This window comes from Macaca fascicularis, chromosome Y, assembly GCF_037993035.2.
Source record: "Macaca fascicularis isolate 582-1 chromosome Y, T2T-MFA8v1.1".
Classification (NCBI taxonomy): Eukaryota; Metazoa; Chordata; class Mammalia; order Primates; family Cercopithecidae; genus Macaca; species Macaca fascicularis.
In genome coordinates, this window is record NC_132903.1 from 10,665,984 (window position 1) to 10,687,435 (window position 21,452).

Below are 21,452 nucleotides of genomic sequence, written 5' to 3' on the forward strand. Positions count from 1 at the left end.
GTTTCTCTATGTGTTATGTAGACAAGAACATGCTTATGTGATTTATAACTACTATTAGCGATTTCATACAATGAATTTTCTAACTAGTTATTACACACCAAAGCTCTCTTCTAATGTGAAATAACTTGATATCCGAAGACTTAGAAGGGTAAGTAACACAGTACACATCAGTACAGAGCCTTTGGTTTTGGGAGGGAACAATCTGCTTTCAATTTTCGGGGTATCATGAGGAAAATATTTGTGTTTTGTTTTGTGTTATGTTCGTGTGTGTGTTTCCTCATATGGGGAATTTGGCACCTACTCCATTTTTCCCCAGGAGTCCCATATTATCAGAAGTTATCTTAGGGCCTCTCAGGCATGCTTTAAGAGTGTTAAGACAAAAAATGGAGAAAGATACATCACTTGACTGCAAAAAAAAGCAGCTTTTTTTCCAGAAAAAAAAAAATAAATATACTGATCACTTGAATATCTACTTGTAATTAAATTGAACACTTTTTAAGAAAATTCTTTAAAAATTTTTTATTACCTGACTTTAGCCATGCCAACAAGGTAAGACTTTTGGTTTTGAACTTCACAAAATGAAACCTCACAGATAAAACCAATCTAGGTTATGACTTAACTGTGAGTATCCAAGTAATTTGAGAGGAATGCTAGTCAGCTTTTGAATCTTTCACTGCAAAATTGTGAGAGACAGTGAAAGAGAATTGACGTAAACAAATCTATTTCATTTTCTACTCCCAACCTGTCTTTGCTTATTGCTCAGCTTAGACTGAACCAACTTTATAGGAGGAGCCTGATTTAGAATCTGCAGTCTAAAACAAAGATGGTAACAGCTGCTTCCAAGTTAGACTTTCCTCTTTTCTGGAAACCAGAGCAAGAAGCTAGGATTAGGTGCCAGGGAGTTGGAGGCTACAAGATTTTGACCTTCCCTAAACTGGTCTCAAGATCAGTGTTTAAGAGATTTTGTCAGCTAGGATCGCCCAGAATGAATAACTGGCTTATCAGATTTTGTGGCCATCACCCATGAACTGACTTACAGAAGATGAAAGTCACCTTTGTAAAGTGGCAGAGACTAAAACAAAGTATTGACACATGGTTACACGTTATTTTCCCAAAGACAAGGAACAACATGTAGGACAGTAGCTCACTTTGTTACTCACCATTTAGTTGCTCTGGGTTAAACATCAGGCATATAGGGTCCTGGGTCTTCACCCTGACTTAAGATACACTTCTGTTGACAGAAACATACAGAAGGACACATAAAGCAGACAAATTGTCTACAACTTAAGACCTACCTCACAAATCGTTTTTCCTTATTTATAAATTTACATAGAATATAAAAATAATATTTATTTGCTTTTTTACCTGTTTGTGTAGGGATAGAGAAGTCAAAAGCCCAAGTGGTAAGAAATTTTTACCGTTTTGCCAGCATATCACGTTTCTAAGTTTCCTTTCCTCCAGCTCAACTCTATGCCAAGCATTTTAAAGTTTCGAAAGTAAACATTTCCCCCGTTGGACGAACATTATAAAAGAGATCGAAGCTATTTTAAATCTTGAAAAAAGGAAAAACACTATACAAAGTGGTTCAAATTAGGATTTTCAAGAAGTGTTGCCCCATTTCCTATTGGGAAGTGTATTTCCCCTATTTCTTTGTCTACCCTATTTTCTCTTTTCCCTTTTAGCCTACTATGGAAAAAGTATTGCTCATCTCCACAATTTTATTTTCCTTGCAGTGCTGCCTGTTTTAGCTGAAGTTAGGGTTTGGCTTAGGGCACTCTGTAACTATATTTTTTTCTTTGCCCCTGAATTTTGACACTAATTTAAACATGACACCAGAGAAACTAAACTTTTGGTTCTTAATTATGGCTTCACAAGCAGTCTTATTCCTCTGTCTTTTATTTTTCTTTTATTTCTTAGATTGTGGGACCTGTATGCCTTTCTTAAAGAAAATATTTCAGGAATAACCATGCAATTAGGCAAGACTCCTTTAATTGAAGTGTCTGTTAGATTGAACTCTATATTCTACTATTACGGCAGATACTAAAGCATTTACCCATACTGAAATGATTCCCATTAACTTCTGGACTTAAATTCCTCTTACTAATTTAGTATTGTCTTAACGGGAGAGAGAAAGGATGCTTTAAAGTATTATAGGAACCAAAAGGCAGATTATTTACCTGCTAGTGGGACACTATAGACTAAAATCTGGCTACAGAAAATATTTTACTCCTAATTGCTACAGGCAGAAACTGCCCATCCAAGAAGACACCTAGAGTCTGATTTCTAACAGTGTAAAATAAATCTTTGGGGTTGTACTGAAAAAAGAGGAACAATGTATGCTTCTTAGAGGATTTCCTTTCTCAATAGGTGGTGGTGCTGGCTTAGAAATGCTACATGCTTACCAGAGAAGTGGTAGCAAGTAATCTCACCGCAGAGAAAAAAGGAGAAAATTCTGTTCCTAGACTGTAACTATCCCTGACCGTTTCATGCAGAGAAGGAGTAAGAGGCTGGAGATGGAGAGGAAGAGTTTTACAAAAGGATAGTTATGGATTCTCTGCAAACACCCTGAATGGACTGTTGGAGGCTGTGTTCAGACCACAGGCCTGTGAAACACGCCCAGGTGTGCCCTGGCCAGAAATTCAATAGCCACGTGTAATGTGGCATTCTCCATGTTCTCCCCAGCAAGCCTTACATCCGTGCTTTTATTATGGCAGTCAACACTAACCATATGTAGTAGGATGATGGATTCCTATTGATTTGTTGGAATTATTTTAATATAGAGGCTAAGAGCACCTCACAATGATAAAACAGGTTTTAAGCTTGCTTGCATACTCACCATTCAGACAAAGACTCTACCTTGGATTCTCAGGCACTGTACCAAAATGATTCAGCTCTGATGTGTGGAGAAACACTAGGGCTTTTGCATTCTGCTAATTGTGTGAACAACATAGACACATGTGGAGTGGTTTAAGGAGCAGAGAGTTTAATAGGAAAGAAAGAAGGAAGAAGAAAGAAGGAAAAAGCTTCTCTATATGGAGAGAGAGGGAAGGAGGAGCTCCAAAGCCTAGAGAGAAAATCCCAAGGGAGGCAGAAACCAGACAGTTACATGAGGAGGGTGGAGGAGGTGGTTCCTGGTTCGCATAGGCTTGAGGGATTGCTTTGACCTGGCATGTCACCCACGTAACCCCTAAAAAACTGGCTGTCCCACCCTTGACTTTTAATATGCAGATGCAGTGTGTGTAGGGGCAAGATCAAGGAGAAGAGGGCAGGAAGCCATGTTTGGGTGGACCCAGTTTCTAATGGGTGCAAGGATTGCTTCAGTCCAGAATTTTGAGGCTTTAGTGAGCCATGATTACACTTCTGCACTCCAGCCTTTGTGACAGAAGTCTCTGCCTCTATAAAAAAGAAAGATACATGATGTATAAAATGATATTATCATAAAAATAAGATTGTGTAAACAGTGACTGAGCAGGGACTGAAAGCTCTGAAAACAATTGTATGCATTGTGTTTTTTAGGTTTTTGTATGCATTTATTAAAAGAATTGGCAGAATATCATCAAGCTAAAAAGGTTTGTAACATGGAAATGCAGACAACTTCGACATTTGTCAGAGATTCTCTAGGTAATTATAGTCTTCTTTCTTAATTTCAATTCTGTTGTTTTCATTTTGAATGAAGTTACCTGTTTTACTACATTGTGTGGTTGCTTCTCGAACTAGATAGATGCAACCTGCAGGCAACAAGGGAAATTCCTTTTTTCTGGAATCATTCTGTGGGCCCAGGAAGAGTTCTCCAATGTCATTTCCTGGCCTCATGCATGCCAGTGCTACATTGACCAAAGACTGAAGGGATTCAAAGGCCCAGAATCATCCCTGTTTCTTGAGTTTTACCTCTCTTTACTGGGAGGTCCTTCCTTGTGACTTGTCTTAAATTTACAGCCACCAAGGTAGAATATTACAGACTATTAGTTTTGCAGAAAACTAGCGAAGTCATTGGCTCATTGCTTCATTTTATAGTTTAGGAAATGGAAATCCTCAGAAAGAGAGCAAATTGAAAACATTTAGTCTGCATAAGAGCAATTAGTAAAGTCCAAATTCTCACATCCAAGATCTAGAGCTTTTTGTACTATACAGCCGGTCAACAATGCCATTCTGCCCTTCATTTTTGTGCTCAGTAGAGTAACATGATGTACTTAATGGATATTTTGACCTTCCTTATTCTTAAATAGTAATAGTAGCAACTTAGAAGATAAATTGGATATTTGTAGTATATGATTACACCTTTAATTGAATGTAGGTTTAATTCTATTAGCAACATATTACTTGAAAATTATCAAAACAGTACTGTCCAATAGGTGAGCCATATACATAATGCTTAGTTTTCTAGCAGCCACACTGAAAACAGTTAAAAGAAATAGGTAAAATCAGCTTAAATAATATATTTAATCCAATGCTGTGAAAATATTATTTCAACATATATTAAATATAAAAAATATGAATGAGATATTTTGTTTGACTTCTGTGGGAAAGAGAGTTTCTGTGGTGCCAGTTGATTTGGTCTCCCCGTGTGGTACATCCATGGGCAGCCATGGGCGTAGTTTGAGGAGAAAAATCTCCTTATTGCCTTCATGTCTTTATGCCTCAAGAGCATAAACACTCAGTGGCATTCCACAGGTTGCTCAGAGAGGTAACATTCCCTTGACCCAGAGGAGTATAATCAAACATCTTGGCCCCTCCTGGAACCAGCTCCCACCTGTTTCAGTCTCCACACATTAAACATCTTAAGTAGTTTAGACACAGTCCTTTGCTCAAGGAATTTCACAGAAACTACTGCTGTTATACATCTTGTTGAATGACTCATGGGTTCTCCTGCACTGATTAGTCCTTTTCCTCACCCATCCCTACCCCCACCCCCGGCATCTGCCCTAAGGACAAAGAGCTTGTAAACCAATGAATTGGGTGGAGGCTGAGAACTGTAGTTGGTGAGCAAGCCTCTGATGCTCCCGTCCCCTGGACAAGCCTTTTAAATACTTATTCTCTTTCCTTCTAACTCCTTTGTCTCTGCCGGACTCAGGATACCCATTGGGTGGTGTTGGGCTGCTTTCCTCCACATCTGATGCCCAACACGGTGCTCCCCGCAATCTCTACAATTATACTGATGAAGAAATGCCAGAGGGTGGAAAGTGGAGGACGCCCGAGTACGTTTTCACTTCAAGCTCTAAGGGTAAGCAGGGCACTCAGAGAATTCCAGGATAAACTCAGGAAAATATGGGTAAGGCTGAAAGTAAGTTTGGTAGTTACTTAAGCCTGGTGCGGCAGTTTTTCTGCTGCAGAGGGGTAATTGTGAGTACCCCAAATCTCTCATCTTCGTTCCATCTCATAGAAAAATTTTCTTCTTGGTTCCCAGAACATGGAACCATGAATGTAAAAGATTGGGATAAGGACAGATCAGACTTAAAACGAGCACAACAAGAGGTCCACAATATTCCCTTCTCCACCTGGTCTGTGTGTTTGGCTATTAAAACTTCACTTGAGACCTTCCACACTGAGGATGAGGAGGAGGAGTTTCAGGATGACATAGAAACCTTTAATAATCTGGTGTCTGATGATCAGCAAAGTGAGACTTCAGAGTCTAGTTTAAAAAGGGGGAGAAACAGGAAGGTATATATGTTAATTCCAAAAAACTTATGAAAGAAAGAGTTCCACCTACTGCAGAAACAGTGCCAACTACTGCATATTTAGGGGAAGGTCTGAAACAGCCACCTGCTCCTCAGCCTTGTGAATTCATGATACAGAAGCCTGAGATTCAGCTTGCCACTCCCATTGTTGCATGCCCTGCCATTAACTATGGTGAAGGGAAGCTTCAGGCTCGCCCACCAGCCAACTACGGTGAGGGAATGATCTAGGTTTGTCCACCTGTTAATGATAGTAAAGGAATGCTGCGAGCCAGCCCACATGCAAATTATGGTGCAGAGACAATTCAGAAATCCATTTACCATGCACAAGAGATTGGGAATTTGGATGCTTGGCAGTTGCTGGTAATGATTTTGCCAGCTGAGGAGCCCAGAGAACATGCTGAGGCAAGCTGCGAGCCATTTCCTTTTACAGGAAATATTTCCTTTTAAAATATTAAAACACCTAAAGCAAGCAATTGGACAATATGGGCCAAATTTGCCTTATGTTCATTACTTGTTACAATCTGTGGCTTATAACTGGCATTTAATACCCATGGATTAGGGGTCAATAGGCCGATCCACCCTGTCCATCTCTCAATTTCTCCAATTTATAACCTGGTGGATGTATGAAGCAAAGTATCAGGCACACCAGAAATGCTCAAGTTCAAACTCCCATTAATATCTGATCAATTGCTTGGAATCAGACATGCATGGGTTACTGTAAATCAACAGATGGTAATGGTGATGAGGCTATTGATCAGCTCAGAACTATATGCCTAGGAGCCTAAAAAAAAAAAAATCAGAACCCTGGTACTACTTATCCTTCTTTTAACTCAGTTTGAAAGGGTCCAAGGGAGACTTATCCAGATTTTATCATCCATTTGCAAGAAGCGAATCAAAAGGCTGTTTCAGATTCTCATGCCAGGAAATTGACCGTTCTGCTTCTTTCTTATGAAATGCTAATTCAGAATGTCAGGTAGCAATTAGACCTATTAAGAGAGAGGCAGATCAAAATTACACTTATTGAGTCTATTCCATTCCCACCCCTGATTAAGCCTGTTACATGTTTAGACACCCCAGTGGAGGTTTATGTTAATGATAGCACCTGGATGCCTGGACCAACAAATAACCAAGGTCCTACTCTTCCAGAAGAGGAGGGAATGTCAATGAATGTTTCCATCGGTTATTGCTTTCCTCCCATCTGTGTGGGCCTGGCACCAGGATGTTTAAATTGTGATAAACAAAGTTGTATGTTTTATGTCCCTGCACATAATGAACCAAAAGTGTCTATTCATGCAATCAGTGGAAGAACATTTCAATCTTCCGACACTATTAGACCATGGCTATGTTATGACACATCACCAGATTAATAAATTTAAACCTAATAAGAAGCCCTGACCCAGGCAAGGCACTAAATGATCTGAAAGGCTAGAGCTGCTAACCTGGGAAGATCGTATTGCAAATAGTGCTGCTGTACTGCCAAATATATTACATTTATTTCATCTTTAGTTTTATCTCACTCACTGTATTTGTAGGACTTACTCAAAAGGCATAAACAAATGTCAACAGAAATAAAAACAGTGTGCACAATAAGAGAGTCTCCAATTTTTATTAAAATGTCTAGATTTGTTTTATATACCTAACATTAAGACTTTAAAAGACTGTTGGGAAACCAGCCCCACACCACCCAGAGGATACCCTGAGTCTGGGGGAGACCAAGGAGTTAGAAAGAAACAGAATAAGTGTTTAAAAGGCAAGTCCAGGGGAACGGAAGTTCGTATGAGCTTGCTAACTGTGAGTCAGAATGACCCATGAACTGAAACATTCAGACAGCACAAACACTAAACTGTGGGATTATATTCTTTTGGAGTTTTATTGCTGAATGCACATTTTGTTCAATGGTTCTTCCTGAAGAACTTATCAAATTTTAGTTAATGGGGCCAGATATGGTGACTTATGCCTGTAATCATAGCACTTTGAGAGGCCAAGGTGGGCATATCACTGGAACCCAGAGGTTCCAGAGCAGTCTGGTCATCATGATAAAACCCCATCTCTACAAAAAATACAAAAAAATTAGCCAGACTTGGTGGTGTGTGCTTGTAGTCCTAGCTACATGGGAGAGATAGGAGGATCCCTTCAGCCCAGGAGGCAGAGGTTGCAGTGAGTCGAGACCTCACCAGTGCACTACAACCTAGGCAATAGTGCAGCACCCTATCAAAAAAAAAAATACTTTAGATAAACGACTGAGAAATGGTAAAGCACTAAGTAGCATATATTACATAAGGGATACTAGGAATATATGAAAATATAGTTTAACAGTAATTAGGAGAGTCAATTTGTTTGCAGCTAGAATATCTAGTTGAATAAGTTTGAAACTTTGCTTTCCAACAGATTGAAAAGATTTGAACTCAAGGCTGGAGTTTTGTTTGTTTGTTTGTTTGTTTTTGAGATGGAGTCTCACACTGTCACCTAGGCTAGAGTGCTGTGGTAATTGTCAGCTCACTGCAACCTTAGCCTCCCCTGTTCAGGTGATTCTCCTGCTTCAGCCTACCAAGTAGCAGAAACTACAGGTTCCTACCACGATGCCTGGCTAATTTTTGCATCTTGCTAAAGATGTGGTTTTGCAGTGTTAGCCAAGCTGCCCTCAAACTCCTGATCTCCGGTGATTTGACCACAATGGGCTTCCAAAGTGCTAAGATTACAGTTGTGAGCCACAGTGACCAGCCAAGTTGGACTCTCTTGAAAGTGAAATTGTTATCCTCAATGTCTGTACTTTGCTTTGTGGAATTTAGGAAACAGTATATTCATTTACAGCGGCTTGGCTTTCATCAGTTTTCTTGCTAAAAATTAATTATCTGCTATGTAGATGGAAATAAAAGAAATTTCTGACCAAAGGCAACTTTAAGTAAAAGCCATGGATTTGCTAAGAGGAAGAGAAGCAGAACTAAATTAGAGGTTGAATCTGTTGAATTGTAGGTATGCACATCTTTTTTTTTTTTGATATTCAGAATTATGAGAGTAAAATAATTACTAAATATATGTCGAAATATTCTAATGTTTACTACCAAGTATAGTTGTTGCTTATAAAGGTGAGTTAGAAAGGACAAATTAAGAGGAATGAACACTAGGGTTTTGCTTTTGAAATATTAAACATTAAGATGGAAAAGAGAATGAGATGCTATCACCAGCTTACATGGGTGACCAGACAGAAATTTTGGAGAGACTATTAATATTTGAACAGTTCATATGTTTTGCAGTTAACTTCAGTCCTTCAGGTCTGATAGTTGTGTGTGTTTATATACAAGAACTGAGTTCCATATTTCTACACTTGCAGCTTTACCAGCTCTGTGCTCAATGAAGAACACATGGCAGTCTGACTTTACTTGCACTGGGTGAAACGATTTTTCTTGCGTTATTCACTTTCTCTAAGTGCTTACAAATATTTCATTCTTCAGATCTTTCCTGGGATTAACAGCCAGCTCATCTGTCTATAGTTTGTGCAATAAGTCTTATTTTCACCTGGGAATGTTTTGTTAATTAATGCACGCAGATACTCCAGGGATCTTAGTTCATTAAAGAATGTGCCTCCATCTTCTTTAATGTTATTTTCTCACTTCTATAGATTTGATTTGTTTGATTCCAACATCTGCCTACCTTACTCTGCTTTTGGCAATAATGAAAAGGTAAATTAGTCAAGAGAGATAAAAAAATAAAGAACAACATTTTGTCAGAGAGAGTTTATCACTTCCCTACCTCAGTTTTCTCTACGCTGTTTCCTCTTTCTCCACGTATAAAAAAAATAAATGTAGTTTTCACCTCTAGATGGCATTCCAGAATACCATCAAAGAGATCTATTACTTAGAGCATTTAACTTTCCTTAGACTAGTCAGTGTTTTGTAGTACTTCTCAGAATGCCTGGATCTCAGCACCTGTGAACCCACCTCCCTGGTTTGCAAATTGGTGTTATGGTTGATCTGAAGTATTACTATAAGGAGCATTCTATTCTTAAGTATTTGAAAGCCCATACTGGTTCATCCAACTTTGGCTTTCTCTTTGGGTACTTTTTCCTTATTTAATCAACAGTTTTTTTGTTTTGTTTTGTTTTGTTTTTTCTAGGTTTTAGTTGTTTGCTTGTTTTGTTTTGCTTTGTTTTAAGACACAGGGCCTTGCTATGTTGTCCAGGCTGGTCTCAAGCTCTTGGGCTCAAGTGACCCTCCTCCCTCATCCTTCTGAAAAGCTGGGATTATAGGTGCTGGCAACCACAGTTGGTTACCGCTGATAGATTATTAAATGACAAAAATTAATATTTTACCTTAAATATCTATGGGATAATTAATTAAAGCTCACAGTTAGAAACAGCATTATAAAATTCAAGTACAAAAATCCCCATTTGTCTCTTTGTAACTAATAGGATCACTCTTTCATCCCACAATTTACTTTGGCCATTTTGCACCTGTAACTATTGTTTAAGTTTTAATTGGTCTGCATGGGAAATCACTTCCCTTTTGAGACGCTCATACTTACCCCCGTCAGTCAGATACCACAGTCTTGTCTCTGCTAGTTTCAATACACTGCAACTAGATTAGTTCATAAACTACAATGAGTTCTTCTACTCTTTTCATCTGCTTCCCAGTAGTAATAGTCATGTAGCAGTTTTAGTCAGTTGAATCAAAAATGACCCATTTTTTTTTCTAAATGTGTTACCTCAGCTATTGCAGTTTGTTTACTTTTTATCCCTTTGCTATTTTCAGAAAGCAGAAGTTTCAGGAAGAAAAACATAACACCATTGACACGGGCACTTAGAAGACAGGAGCAGAATATAAAGAATCTTGAGGAGACCTATGACCAAAATCTTAGAAATGAACTGCTAATGTAAATTTTGACACTTTTGAAGAAGTAATATGTTTAAATTAAGTTAATGTAAATATAATGAAAACTGAGGAAGTAATCTGTGATTCACATCCTATGCAAACTGTAGTGTTTGAAAAAAATACTTATTTTCATCAATAGCCAATAATTTACTGCATTTGAGTTAGGTTAGCTTTAAAACATAAGGTGCAGAGATGCAAATCCATGCATAAAAAATGCTTTTCTTATGCATGGATTCTCTAACATTTATTGAGGGCAGTCAGTTACTTTAATTTTCAGGGCACCTTGTTACTTGCTCAGCTCGCCTAGTTGATAAGCTGTAAAATTGGAATTATAATCACTTAGTGTTTTTTCCTCTACCCCATTCATACTGCCACAAAGATGGTTATACCTAACAATATAGAAATTATATTAGTGGTCACAGTATTTGTCAGTGAGCGTGTGCCTTTTACTCCTTCACAATTCTGCAAAGCAGGAATGAAAAGAAAAGAGCTAAAATTAACTATGTGAGGCAAATGTGTTATAAGGAAAGGAAAATTAGGGCAACTACAGTTACTTTGGCTTTTCTGTACACTGTTTTGTACAATGGAAAATGTCACAAGGCTAAGACATTGTGCCCATGTGGTAACATTTCAGTGGGTGGAAAAATGAACTGGCACATGAAAAGTGCCCAGTTAATATTTTTTGTAAATGTACATGAGGAAGTGACTCAACTCGGGTCCTTTGGGCGTTTATTTGGCCTCTTTTTATTGCATTCCTCATGATTTGACATTGATACTTCATTACATAGTAGGTGCAAAGATTTCTTGAGGTTGTTCTTTAAACAAATTCTATTTAAAAACATACAAGAGCTTTTTTTTTCATCGATTTTTAAATGATGTATTTTACCCACATCTTCTATGTTGATTCCTATACTAGAACAATGGACATGGAAGTTACTGTAGATGCTAAATATTTAGAAATAAATAAAGTATGTGGGTTAATTTTACATAGTTTTGGAGCTAGTGAACTATTTGGTTCTGTTGTGACATCTTCCACAGGCTGAATGGTGTCTGTCTGGCTTGCAAAATCTTCATATGATTTTGGCAAGTGTTGGAGTTTGGAGGCTGTTCACCACAAGAGTGTTTCTTTTCCCTTTTGGAACAAAAAGGAAAGTTTGTAATGTCTTGGAAAGAGAAATGAAACTGCAAAAATGTGTCTTTGGGTATTGCTAATTCAGATATAATGCTCTTGGCACTTGCCTCTCAGGATTGTTCTTAGTCCCTTGGCACAAAAATTCTTAAGTTGGTTGTGGGTGGGCTGATAGTACAGAGGGTTGGAAATAACTATCTAATTATCATTCGCGATTGAGTCTATTGTATGCTGTGTAAATTTGATTTTCTTCTTGCTCTTTGTGTCCATTGAGACCAACTGAAAAGTGATTATTTCAGTAACCTTGTGATAACATGACTGTCCATTTTGTGTGTTTGAGCTTTATAAAGTTCCCGCATTGATAATGGGCTCTCTAGAAAGAAAACTGAGAAAGTCATTTTGATTCTCAGGTAACAACTTGAATTAAAAGATAACTACCTCATTAGTACTAATCAACTAATTGAAGGTGAAAGCAAAGGAAGAATTAATTATTGCTTTTTGAAATAGATTTTAAGCAATATATGAAATTTTAGAGATAAAATATTTATTCTAAGTCATCCCCTAGAGACATTTGTGTTTCTATTTGTGTGGTTAAGAGGATGATGACTGACATAAATTTAGTAATACTTATTTTCAATTAAGATCACACAGAAAAATGGAGATAGTGCTTGGGTCCTGAAGTCCTGCTTCAAACCTATCTGTGTGTCTAACTGCTTGTGTGCTTTGGGGCATGTTTGCGAGTGCAGGTTCCTGAACTGTAAGTCTAGGAAGTTTTCTACATTATAGGGTTGTTGAGGGAATTTAGTGAGCTAACTGACATGCATCATTCATAGTAGGTGACCAACACTATTATTTCTTACCTCAGTCTGTTCACTCTTTCCATCAGCAGCTTTTCTCTTCATTCATGTGCTTGTTGTTGGAAATTAAAACTTTAAGTACTTACAACATATTTTACATATAAAATTTATCTTTGCTTCTTTGGTTTATGAGAGAACTTTGTAGACTTTCATAATCAAATATGAGATATGGTATATTAAGAAAATGGAGGCATTTCACATGTTCAGAATATTTGTTTCTCTCTTACAAGGTAGAGTGTTATTCTGTCACCCAGGCTAGGGTATACCAGCATGATCTCAACTCACTACAACCTCCACATCCTGGCTTCAAGTGATTCTTGTGCCTCACTCTCCCAAGTAGCGTGGATTACAATAGTGTGTCACCACACCAGGTAATTTTTGTATTCCTGCCTCCACCCTCCCAGAGATGAAGTCTCATTGTGTCACCCAGGCTGGAGTGTAATGTCCTGGTCTCAGCTCACTGCAAACTCCGCTTCTTGATTTCAAGTGATTCTCCTGATTCAGCCTCCCAAGTAGCTGAGACCACAGGTGCCTGGAAGCATGCTCAACTAATTTTTGTACTTTTAGTAGAGATGGTATTTCACCACGTTGTCCAAGATGCTCTTGAATTTCTGACCTCAAGTGATTTGCGTGCCTCAGCCTCTCAAAGTGCAGGGATTACAGGTATGAGCCACCATGCCCGACTGTCTTTGAGTAGACAGCTTTGCCATGTTGCCCGGGCTCATCTAAACTCCTGGAGTCAGCCAGTTCTCCCAGTTCAGACTCTGAAATCACTGGGATTACAGGCATTGGCCACCATGCCTGGCCATTTTTACCTTACCTTTTTATATTGAAAAAATACACATTGCTATAATGTGTGATTGTTGTTCATCCTTGCTTGTTTCTGGAAAATGGTGTGATAGTCTTATAAGGATATGCTTCATGGGATATCGTCTATAAGCTTTCTTCCTCAACTCCAGGGCAGAAGATAATTTTTTTAGTGTAGTTTGGGCCTTATTGCAGAGATTCACACATCTCTTTAGTGACCTTAAATAATTGTGACACTATGCTTACAGGAGCATGCCAGATTTTAGTTTTGCAGCACTGTAAAGTGATTACTCAATGTAAATATTCCTTTTTAAATTTTACTTTGAGTTAGAGTGTGTCAGAGCCCAGTCTGGCCAATAACAAAACAAAACCTTGTGCTGAATGAAAAGGTTGAAGAGTGATTATTGACTAATTAAAAGAGAGTAGAAATGAAAAATTGCATTTCCTAAACCATATATCTTTTTCCTGGATTTCCGTGTTTTAGTAATTTACATTAAGACAGTATTTTAAAACTATGATTTCTACTTGTAAGGGGAGGGTTAAATTGGAAAGATTTATAAAATTAAGATCCTTGAATTAAACTCTGCAATCATGGCACTAGGTGGTGTCAAGGCATCTCTTGCCCTCTGCTAACTGATTGGGTTTGTCCAGTAAGGATACCAGCTTCCACATACAGTGGCCCAAGACTGGTCATTGTACCTCACAGTCAAGTCAGGTCATAGTGCCCGTGATGACTTCTTCCCAGTGCTCTGTGCCTTCTCTCTGTCTCCAGTGCTGAGAATATCTCCCTACTCTGATACTCCAGGCACAAAGCGTGCTAACAGAGTGGGCCTGTTACTATCTCAGGGAACTTCACCATCATTTGTGGGCATGCTGCATAAGTCCCTCTTTATTAGAGGATCCTTAAATTACTTTGACTGTGGAAGCCATATGCTTTCTGCCTGAATCCCAACTGCTGCTGACAGATGCACAGATTATATTGGATCTTGGGGATGTCATCAACAGGTAGACCAGATAAGAGAGCTCCTTCTGTGCATGGTAGAGGAGAGAAACAGCCTTTTAGGTTAATCTGAGAATTTGAAACAGTTCTTTTACTTGGAGTAGGACTCCAAGAGCAATACCATTTGCATTAAAATGCACTAAATTCTTTTGTTCTGAAATTTGAGTGTCAGGGTTAATTTGAGCTCATTAAATAGAATTAATATTATATTTATTGCATGAGTACCAAGAAAAGAAACAACTATGTAAATCTCCTATAAATATTTTTGTTAAATGAAATAAGAAAACTTAAGATTGATAATGAATAGGATTTCTTTTGATGTTCTTCGGTCTAGCTTAGTTGGCTCATGAAATTGTTCTATTTTAGAAAGAACTGTGGAAAAAATGAAATGCTATCAAAGCTGAGCATAAGGAGTTCAAAAAACGGAGGCTAGCTCTGCAAAACAATTGCAAGATGAAATGAGTATTGTGTTTTTTGCCAGTTCCAGTATGGATACCAGTATATTTTGTCAATAAGTAAACTTGGCCCAAGTCACACCTGTGTAAATCAGATTGATTTTAACATCAAACATTACTCCCTCAAATATAATAAAAGTATGCTGCAAAATTTGTCATCTACAAAAAGTATCTAGTGGTAACATAATCTTATATTAATAATAGTAATAACATGGAGAAGAAAGCAAACACACCTAAATATAAATTTTCAGAGTGCCTGATTGTATTCACTGTTATCTTTTATTCTCAACCTGAGGATTAAAAATGTTCACTCTGCCTCCTGTCTGCATGACCCACAATTTTTTGACGTGACTGAAAAAGATGGGGAAATCTGGGAAACACATCTTGCTTTTGTTCTGTTTGTCATTTTTAAAATAAGGACCCTGTTGTTTACCGGCATAAATCTTCTTGACTAAAAGAATACAAACAGGATAAGAAAAGTTTCCCTTTTGAAGCAAACTGTGATTTGTTTTACAATAATTTCTTTTCCTATTCTGAATCTTTTCAGATTGAGCATTCTGCATGGCTGAAGGCCCAGATACTAGATTAGAAAGCTTCGGCAAAAAAGTTAACTATTCAAGTGGCCAATTTAAAATTACAACTGAAGCTTGTGAAAATGTAATGATCCTAATTTACTGAATATTAAGTAATTATTATGTTAGAGTAAATGCTACAGAAATATGTGTCGTCTTAGAAGTAAAACTCCTTATCCACTTTGGTAATACCATCTGGATAATCAGCAAAAGTGACTTGCTTCATAGGTGTCTCATGGCTTGGGAGAGCCTCATGTCCCAAATGGGAAAGGCATGGTGGTGACATAGAAGTCTCCCAATTTATCTTAGAATTTCATTTTCTATTTGTTACCCCACTGTTAACACCAGTTCAGTACTTTTATGGATTCCTTGATGGACAGATATATGCATACACAGGAGAAGCAGGGTGATTTAGCAAAGAGTACATTGTCCTCAGAATCAGAGAGCTGCTCTTCTTTTCGATCCCAGTTCCAAAGTTACTTGTTTGATCTTGGACAGGTTACCATAACTTCATTGGGTCTCAGTTTCCTCATTTGTAATGGGGAAACTAATACCTATTGAGCCATGAGGAAAGCTTTGATGCTTTCTTCTTCAGTTGCCTTCAAGCTCAAAGAAAGTGTGTACATGTTACCAGTTCAACTGGTTTCTCATACTTGCTCTGGGCCTTCCTCGTTCCCATTTTCACATTTTCCCTATCAGTCCCTTGCTCCCTTCTACCAACACTTGACTTATTGTTATGCCTTTATTCATTTCTACTTATTTATGTTCTTCATATTTTTTTCAGTTCTGTCTGTGAAACTTCTCACAACTGAAACCATAGTCTTATGTTAATACAAATAATTGAATGAGAATATAACTTTTGCAAGAGCATGCATTGCTGAGGGCAAGCTTCTTTCTGACAGCATCGTAGGAAGGCATTGCAGGAGAGTGGGACACATGTACTGACTTTGTCTTAGGGAAGTCCAGTAGGTCTTGGACCTGCTAACTGTGTGATCCAGCCTCAGTAAGCTTTAGTCCATCTATAAAATGGGAGCTGTGATAGTTCCTTGACCACAGCGTTGTTATGAATGCAGGTTCTTACTTCCTTGCCTGAAACTCATGCCGTATGCCATGGATGTCACAGCATATGAAATTCACAGCACGTGAGTTCTGAAGCTCCTATTGTAGTTAAATGCATTCATTATTTTCCTGGCAGCTGTATGAATATTCATGCTTGGGTAAATAAAGACAATATATCGGTTCACATCAGTTCAAGTCAAACTATTTAACCAAATGAGTTCAAGTCTGGCTAGGCTTTTCCACCAAATAACTTAGGAATAAAATTTTGTTTTTCAGAGCTTTTGGGATGTGAAATTTGTGCATAATGGATTCTGAAATTGTACCATGTAACAAAATACATATGAAGCTGTAGCTGGTACAATAAGCCCACAATAAATATTATTGGTTATTACTACCATGGCTTCAGAAACTGCTTAATGTGCAAGTTTGTCCTTATTATTGCTGTCTTCAATTTTTAAAAAAATAATATTCTCAAGCATATGAATTTTTTAATCTTCCTTGTGCACTCACTCTGAAATTAGCTTTTTGTACTGTGCAGTCCTAGAGAACAGATTGTCCTGCAATCCAAAACAGTCTCTGATCGATCATTCTGTCAGTGGATTAATAAGTGGCAATATGGTGCCTTGTAATGGTGCTATACATCAGGATTTCTTGAACAAGTCTTTTAAACAGAAAAGTGTTCTAGAAGGATGGTTACATCAAGGATCCCAAACTATCCAAATGGAGGTGTGGAAGATAGTTTTTTGAGGTCTGGCCTTGAGTTTGTGGTTACTTCTAAGCAAGGGTCAAAAAACTTAAGCGAGAGTCAAAGAGCTTAAGCAAGAGGCCAGACACTTGGAAAAGACTCTCAGAAGTTGCCATCAGACAGTCATTAACATCACTGCCAAAAGCCCACTACCTGCAAAGAGCTCACCACCTCTGCACTTGCTGAAAGCTTTCAAACACATTACTTCCATTACGCCCTGTTCTCCAGAAAGACATATATTTGCAGAGGACAGAGTTGTCTCTGAGCCGCCTCAAGTGAAAACACTTAAAGAATAAAGGAATGGAACCTTGGAAGCACCCACAGGCAGTGCAGTCTCGAGGCTACACAGGGGCAGTTCCTCCATATAACTCTTCTCCATACCCTTTCCAAAAGCAAAAAGCAGCCTTGAAAGTAAAATGTATCTGGAAAGTTACCACCTAGACAAAGCCTTGTGTGCTGCACTGGAGTTGGGTAGCTACCCTCCTGTGTTCCCACCTATGATACAGGGTTGCTTTGAGGGTCAGTGGGACAGATTAGCGAGTGATAACTAGTGTTATCACTAGTCCTAGTGTTTACATACTAATAGTTGCTTTTCCTTTGCTGCCTGTTGCTTTTATACATTTTATGATTGCCACTGCAATTAACTTGGGTGCTTGAATCATTACTTTTGTGGATCTTATGCATCGTACTTTGCTATTTGCAATGATGATAATTTATTTTTGAACCAATAGAGCTCTTTAGAAATCTCTTGGTATCTTCATGGAATTGGTAATATTCTTGCTTTGGTTCCTTCTGAACCTTAGGCCTGGGCAGATCACATGGTGCTTCCCCCATTTTTTGTTCTGAAGGAATGGCCCAGCAATCACCCACTGAGTCAAGGCACAGCCTCTCCATCCCTCCAGACCAGAAGTTCTTGTCAATGCAACTTTCTGATTGACTGGCTTCAGATGAATCATGTTACTTGCTCTGTCACCCTTCACTCATTTTACTCTTTTTTTTTTTTTTTTTGAGATAAATTTTGCAGACCATATGGCAGTATGGAAGTTAGAATCAGATTGAAAAAGGATGTGTCATCTTTCAGAATCATCTAAATTAGGAGGATGAAAAAAGGATGGCTTTTAGCAAATAAGTAGATAATGCATATCTGCTAAAATGAACACATAGACCATGCAATATGGCATTAATAAGGATCTTCATTATTCTGTGAATAGAATCAATTTATTAAGATAAAAATGTACAAAATCTGTGAAAGCAAATAAATGGAGGTTATTTCTAAAGTTGGAACAATTATACAGATCATTAAAATGTCATTTAAAAATATTTTGGAATGGAAATATAAACAGATAAGATTTTGTTTTTTCTTTTTGGTGAGTGAAGGCAGAGTCTTACTCTGCCATCCTGGCTGGAGTACAGTGGCATGATCTCTACTCACTGTAACCTCTGCCTCCCAAGCTCAAGTGTTTTTCCTGCCTCAGCCTCCCACGTAGCCTGGACTACAGGTGTGGACCACCACACTTGGCTAATTTTTGTATATTTAGTAGAAATGGGGCTTCACTCTCTTGGACAGGCTGATCTCAAACTTCTAATTTCAGTTAATCTGCCCACCTCTGCCTCCTAAAGTGCTGAAATTAATAGATACGAGCCACAGTGCCTGGCCTGGATAAGGTTCTCAATTCCATGTCATTGCAACAAATTCATACGTGGCATTGGACTCTAGAGCCTGATTGTTTAAACAGTAATGAGTGAATGTTTTTAGAAACTAGACCATGGGGTTACCCAGGCTGTGATTTGAGTCTTGAGCAGACTTCTACCCATACCTGGGTCCCACAGCAGACAGAACTGATTCCAAAGTTCTAGGTGTGAGCTTCAGTGTCCGCACGTTTAATATATTTCTCTTCCACAAGTGCCAGTGTGGCAAGACTAGGGTTAAATAGAAAAGAAAAACAAGTTGTCCTCTGCTTATTCAGCTTACTCCAAGGATGGTTATAAGATAACACTTTTGGAAAGTTGAGGCCAAAGGAAAGGGTTGCAAACACACAACTCCAGAGCAAAGTTTAAAAGAAAAATGAAGACCTACACTGTATCTCCTTCTCTGAACCATTAATTGTGACTGTGTTTCCCAATGCTTGTATTTAGTATGCTTTGAAGGTTACTGTTTTTTCTCTCAATGCAGCTGCAAGGCTACAAGTTATGCAAGGATGTAAGTTATGCTAAGTCATCAGTTATGCTATAAATCAGGTAATCTGTCATTGTGTATTCAGTTGCTTTTGTTCTGCTTTTGTAATTTCACTTATAAATACCCTGCTCAGTCTTTGTTCAATACTCAGCCTTTTTGGATATAGCTCCCCTGAGCCAGGGCACCTAAATAAATCCTGTTTTTTCCCCATATCAGTGTCTCTGGTCCTCTGCTTCTCACAACATTACTGTCCAGCCAGCCAGGAGTGGAGATGACAGATTTACTGTCTCCTTCACATTTAGGGACTTAAGCCCTGGAACACAGGATTCCTGTGACCCCAGGAGCATCATCAGGAGAATTTCAGCCTGGAGGAGAGGTCAGGGCCTTCGCAACCCAGTGCCCCTACCTAGCAGTACAATTGTACCTAAGGGACTACAGGATGATACCAGGAACAACTCACTTCAGAAACCATAGTAACATATTGGGACTCAAAGCAGGACACATCCCATAAGGACTGAAAGGCAGCCTAATCACCTCCTAGGATGTAATTGGTAATCTGACTGAGAGGGGATGCAGGTGGTGAGAGTGGCTCACCAGTTCAGAAGAAACTTACACCCCAACCAACACAGCATGTGAGAGTGGCTTGCTACCTCAGCTCAGAAGGAACCTGGAGGTGGTGAAAGTGGCTCACCACCTCAACTAGGAACACAGGAACTGATAGTGGGGTGATGTGTGAAAGTGTGTGAATGGAGAGGCCTAAATAGGCAAATCAGCCATGATGTGAGGAACCACAATTCTCTTAGCCGTGACTGTGCTCCAAGTCAAGTGTGGGGCCAACCAAGACTAGTGGCAATCCACATATGGCTAATAGAAGCTACCTCGCAACTTCAGAAAATGTGGTGGGCTTAATAAACTCTCCAAAACAAAGTAGTATCTAAAAACCCCTATTAGAGGGGATGATCTAGCTGGTCTGTAACAGAAGTTAAAAGTGAGCCTGAGTGTACTGCATCATAATTGGGAGGAAATGGGAAAAGAGTTATCAAAACCTACACCATTCAAATACATGTTAAAAAAAAAAAAAACACTTTAAGAAAAGTTGTACAGGGATCTATAAAATTAAGCTAACTCCCCAAAGGTGAAAAACTCTCTGTAAACTAAAATGACCCTCTTCTGGTTTTAAATAGATGACCAAAGAAACTATACACAGGGAAACAATTGACTATGGGTTTGCGGTAATGACAGGGGTCTGAGGACAGCTAGGGCACCAGAGCAATTTCTTTAATTAAGTCATAATTCAATATAACACAGACAAGAACAGCGTGAATCCAGCCCTGTTTAGCAGCTTACTGCAAAACACTTGTAGTGCAGGCTGAGCCAAATGTGAAAATACAAGCAGCTTTACTAGCAAACACTGAGTTAAAGGAAAAGTCCCAAGGACAGCAAGGAAAACCAGTTTTACAAAAACCACAGGAGAAAAACTTTCTCCTCCATATATCACAGCCTAGCTCCCTTTGCTGAGGCCAGCAGCCCCCTAGGAGCCAGGTTCCATTGCCAGCACACCCCAAGTTTCACCTTAGAGGGAAGAATCAGAGCTTTCAGAGGCCAGGGAAGGAAGTCAGGATAGGCAGTCAGGCTGTCTCAAATCTGGTCATGTTCAAGCTACGCAATTGCCTCTCAGGGAAATGAAAGGGTTCAACAATTATAATGGCCAGCGCCACATCTACCTCCTACACGGAAAAGCCCCAAACTCTCATCAATCTAATGCAGTCCAACTTTCTAACACACAACCCAACCTGGCTAAATTGCAGGTGACTTCTCTTAACATTGTTTAACGTAGAGGAGTGCCAGAGGATAGCTCAGGCAGGCCTTCATTGGAGAAAAGCCCATGCACCATCAAACACAGAAAAATGCTCAGGCACATACTCAGGGCAAGTTTCAAGAAGCAGGACCCAACTGAGATCCAGATAATGCAAGCCAGCAGCAGCACCTGCAGAGGAACCTGGAGGCACACTTGGGAGAGATAAAGGTTTGGAAAAAAAAGCAATTAATATAAAAAAAATTCAAAATGCTTCAGAAAGATAACAAAAACCAAAAACCAAAGCCAGTTTT